Raw genomic sequence first — 6,000 nt, 5'->3', positions numbered from 1 at the left:
GGCATTTAGTCTCCTTGTTAATAACACCGTGAACATCTATTAAATGCTTCTCTTTTCTGCTGTAATCTCTAAATTTTTCATTACAATAACCGCACTTGTTGAGTGACTGTGAATGAGTGTGGACGCATTTTTCGTGAGACCGTTTCTTTCTAAATGTATCGAATACTTTTGAGCAAAAATCACAGTTGAATGTGCCCAGCTGATGGCGTTTCGCGTGTTGGGTTAAATTGCTGCGATTAACGAAACCTGCATCACAGTCTTTGCAAACGTAGTTCCGATAGTGTACGTTCATGTGTTCCAGGAGCGATTTGAATTTGTGAAAAACACCGTCACATATGCAGCACCTCAGTGCTTCTTGATCGAACTTAAATGGGAACAACTGGTTCTTTATATCTTTATGCAGGCTGATGTGATGATTATTAATCAGATGGTCGATAAATTGTTCCAGAGTATTGATTTTTGTTTCACAAATCTTACATTTCAGTTCAGTTATATCAAGTTTAGCGTGAAATTTATACAAGTCTTTTCCGTCCAATAGACGTAGCCTCTTATTTTCTTCATGTTCGTTTAATGTATGTGCTTTAAGGTCGGCTGGGTCAGTATATTCTTGTGCGCAATAGCAACACGCATATCCAATACCGCCTCTGCATCGTATTGGTGTGATGTTCGAGTTTCTCAGAATTTCCACCAAGTTGTAACGATGTTTAGCCAATTCTACACCTTTCTTTTCTCTTTGTTTTTTGACACTCTGATCATCAATAAGATCATTTGTGTGGCTACGTCGCGGACCTATAAATAAAAGGACATATTAAACCACTTCGGATAGAATACTATACTCGTCTTGAATCCTTACGAACATTATGTAAAACAAAAAACTTGGTGATTAAGAGTGGCGGAGAGTTTATTGCCAGTTTTTCTCTTCCGTTCTACGCACTTGATTTGAGAACTGGCAGTAAATGTAAAATTAGAAGCATTTAATACATATTTCTTTTTTTGACGTTCATAAGTGTACATTGTGTTACCTATATGAATAAATGAATTTGATTTGATATAAATTAAAGTTTATTTAGGCATCAATGCAATCAATTAAGGGCGGGTAAGACAATTATTAATCAACACGGGTGCAGTAAAAGTATCTTATAATATGTATTTCCAATTTAATGTTTTAATCATATTTACAATAAGATACTTTAGGTTGTATAATTCCATGTTTAGATGTCAAATGGCTCCTCCAACTACACTTATGGACGAAGGTTCTACTACAGACCTCACATCTGTACCGCCTATCATCAGAATGGATTCTCAAATGATTCCGTAGCGTCGTTTTTCTCTTATACGATTTCATACAAATGTCGCATTTGAAGACAGGGACCTCAATATTATGTTTAGCTAGATGACATTTTAATTCGGATGTTGAGTAAAATCTCATGTCACAATATTTGCAGGGATGTCGTCTTTCCATTAGGTGATATCTTTGCATGTGAGTTTGATAGCCCCTCTGGCTAATAAAGCTTCTATCGCAGGCGGTACATTTGAAGACACAGGCTACCCCATGCACTTTGTACTGGTGTGAAATTTTGGTACGGTAGTCCCTAAAGAACTCGCCGCAATACACGCACTTATTTCTCGCTTTCATAGAATGCACCGATCTTATATGATACCGACACTTTTGCTTTGTATCAAAGGACTTGTCACAACTATCACATTTGAAGGACCCAGTCAAATGTGTTGCGGAATGATTCTTCAACTGCTTACTATAAACAAAGCCCTCATCACAAACGTTACAAACGAAATTTCTAAAATGGACGTTCATGTGTTTTATCAGCATTTTAAACGAACAAAATTTGTTTACACATATATAGCATCGAAGTTCATCGTTGTAAAACTTAATGGGTATAATGTAATTTTTGATATCAGTATGAAAATATAAATCGTGTTCTTCACACAAATGATCTACAAGTTCTTCTATATCATCAAGTGTTTTTGTACAGACACATTCCAAGTCAGTAATGTCTAGTTTCATATGAAAACCTCTTAAGTCTGACTTTTTTACTATTGGACCAACAATTTTGCTATGTGTTTCTTGTGTATGCTTCTTTAGATCAGCTGGTACAAGGAATTGTTGCAGACAGTAGGAGCACGTATAGCCTTTACCTCCATAAGTCTTGATTGGAGTCGCATTAGACCACATCAATATGAGTTCTAAATTATCGAAATGTTTTTTTAATTCTGGGTTTCTGGTACCTGCTAATCCGACGGGTTTTACACTCCCTTGTTCACCTATAAAGAAAACGTATTTTGTAGTACATTGATTGCTTAGTATTATATTATTTATATGACTGAACATCATCCTATTAGACATTCTTTTACTCGATTTATGTACATGGCACGTTGATTGTTAATATTCCGTCAGTGATTCGTCCAAAAAAATTACATCTTCGTACTCATATACTAAATTTATTATTTATGTAGTTATGTAATGATTTGTCAGGATACACCATCGAACGAAACGGGGCCTGAGTAGCGTGACGGCAGACACGACTGTGTTTGGCGCAGTTGGAGAACATTCACACCACATCCATTTAAATATTAAGCATATTATTTACATAATGATACATACTTTCTTGAATTGTTAATTCCATGGAAACGCAGGCTTATAATCACTATATAACAAAATTTACTTGAAAATATGCAAATGTAAGGAAAGTAAATTAAAGAAAAAACAATTAATAAAGTCGTTAATTAAATCCACATCAGAATTATGGCAGTATTCAAATATTTGTTTTGGGTAGCGGTATTTACCTAAAACTCATATTCATAACCTAATTTCGGTGTTTGCATAACTAGACCGATACTGTATATTAACAGTATTCTATACAATTTAATTTTATCCGCCTAAAGTTACCATACTTCATCACTTAAAAGTCCATAATCTAATGAGTTGCTTTAAATAATTAGCTTGTGTTTGTTTAAAAGATGGGTACGCAAATTACACTTTTGAACAAAACCCTTATCACAATGTTCACATTTAAATCTTTTATCGTCAAGATGAATTCTCGTATGCTCCCGCAATGTTTTACGTCGCGCGAATGCCTTCTGACATATTTCACATTTGTAAACACGCTCACCGGTATGCCTAACCATATGATCGTGCAAATCGCTACACTTATAAAACCTCATCTCGCACATCGTACACGCAAACTTGCGTAATTTCAGATGATCACGATTTACGTGGATTTTGTACGTCGTCTGATTTTTGAAGCATCGTTCGCAATATTCACACGTTATCACCGCACCCACGCCGTGCACCTCCAATTGATGTTTCTGCTTCTGTCTGGACTCCTTGAACGATTGCGAGCAGTGACCGCATTTATAAACGAAGGTACGACGGTGCACCCTGTTCATGTGGAACGAGCAGGACCGCATCGTGGAGAAAACTTTGCCGCACTGCTCACACTTGTGCGACCCGGTTTTATGGATCTCTGCGTGTCCTCGCAATTGCTTTACGTTGACGAATCCAGCATCGCACACTTCGCATACATAATTCCTAATGTGATCATTCATATGCGCCAAAAGAACTTTGAAAGCTCCAAATTTCTCATCACATATACAGCATTGGAGTTCCTCACTATTAAATTTGAATGGAACTATAAGATTTTTAATGTCCGTGTAGATTTGTATACTGTGATATTTTGAAAGGTGATCTAAAAGCAATTCCACGTTGTCTATGGATTCACCGCAAATGTTGCAAAATAGTTCGGTTATATCCAGTTTAATACAATAGCCATTCAAATGAGCTTTCTTAGTAAAACAGGCATCATTTATTCCGATATGGGACTGTGATGTGTGTGCTCTCAAGTCCCTGGGATCGACAAATTGTTTAGAACAGTAGCAGCATAGATAGCCTCTACCACCATAACTCCTTATCGGCGTAGCGTTGGACCACTTCAATATCTCCCGTATGTTAACCCAGTGCTTGTTCATTTCCTCGTTTAAACTGATCTTCTCAGATTCCTTTGTCGATGTAAACCCTGCCAGATTGGATTGCCATTCCTCATCATATTCTTCCGATTCAGTATCTACTCTTTCCGTTTTTACAACAACATCCGTGGGTATACCTATAAAGAAAACGTTTATTTTATTGGTGTTCAGACATTTTCTAATTATATATCGAGATAGTGTTAAGCACGTCTTAGCAATTTTAATTTTATTGCTTACTTTTAATTCAAGCTAATAACATATATCGGATAACACATGTAGTTCAGTTCACTATCTGTTATCGCAGTAGCATCATGTCATAAAAACTTTCAGAAAATAGTAAATTTGATTTAACAGTACAAATATATTGTTCAATATCATTATCAAAACTGAATAAGCATACACCAAATAGACAGTGCCCTACATAATCAGAAACAAATTTTTCCAAGATAATTTTGTGATCATGTAAGGACACGTGAAATTTTCGTTAATTTTTTGGTCATTGTCAAACGAATCGTGTTATTTCGGTACCTCTTAAAAATCGTGTTATTTCTTTAAATTAATTTAATTAAACAACTACTAAATTTGATCAAATTATTAATACTAGTTTTACGATGTTTTAAGAAATAGATAAAATATGAAAAAGTTTTAATTCGTCATTTATTTATTCATAAATAATATACTTATAAAATAATTAACATATTTGCATAAACATAATTATAGTTTCAATCTAAACCTCTTCACCATGCCTCGTTCGCATATGACCACGCCAGCTACACTTTTGGACAAAAGCAAAACCACAATATTCACATTTAAATCTCCTATCGTCAGCATGTATTCGCATATGCTCCCTCAACGTATTCCGACGTCCAAACGCCTTCTGACAAACATCGCATTTAAAATCTCTAGCACCTGTGTGCTTTACCATATGCCTATTCAATCCAGTGACTGTAAAAAACTTCAATTCACAGAAGGAGCATTCAAACTGACGTTCCATCAAGTGGTTCGCCCGGAGATGCTTTCTATACGAGCCCTGACTTTGAAAGGAACGACCACATGCGTCACATTTAACTTGACATTCCAGTCCATGCTCCTCGGATTGATGTTTCTGTTTATGCCTGTAGGAAATAAATGTAGCATCACAAAATCCGCACTTATTTAAAACGCTCTTCTCGTGAACGCTTCTCATATGACTTTTACATTTGAGGGAGGTACTGAACACTTTGTCGCAATGATCACATTTGAAGGAGCCAGTCTTATGAGTTTGGCGGTGATATCTCATCTGACTACGAGTGATGAATCCAGCGTCACAGATTGGGCACACAAAGTTTCTTATATGTAATTTCATGTGTTCTAATATCGCCTTGAACGCATTGAATCTATTCGAGCATATGAAGCAACGAAGTCCTTCGCTGTTGTCAAATTTAAATGGTATTATATGACTCTTAATATCTGTGTACATCGCTTTATTGTGATCATTGATGAGATGATTAATTAATACTTCTATATTATCAATACTTTGCCCGCACAGTTTACATCGAAGATCGGTTATATCAACTTTCACATTAAATTTTTCTATATGGGGATATCCGAAATCCGCTTTGGTGATTCCTTCGTGTGTCTCAACAGTGTGAGCTTTGAGTTCGCTTGGTTTTAAATATTGTTGGGAACAATAGCAACATCTGTAGCCTTGCCCTTCATAGCCACGAATGGGTGTAGCGTTAGAACATTTTAAAATCTCCTCAATATTATGCATATGTTTATTCATTTGAAGCTTACTTTTTGTATTCATTCTTGTAATGCGCTTCTTCACTGTTTTAACAGTATCCATCGACTCGGTTTCAATTTTAACACCCGGTCGTTTACCTATAAAGATAAAATATTGGTTTTTACTGACATTCAGAAAGTGAATCACTCGTTTCTTGCAATCACTATTTAAAACTAATTCATTGTAGTAGTTACGCTGGATAATAGTTTACCGTAGAGATCCGATTTTAAATTTACAGATTGTATAATGCCATG

This window comes from Pieris napi, chromosome 18 (assembly GCF_905475465.1).
Source record: "Pieris napi chromosome 18, ilPieNapi1.2, whole genome shotgun sequence".
NCBI lineage: Eukaryota > Metazoa > Arthropoda > Insecta > Lepidoptera > Pieridae > Pieris > Pieris napi.
Note: the sequence above shows the minus strand (reverse complement) of the source record.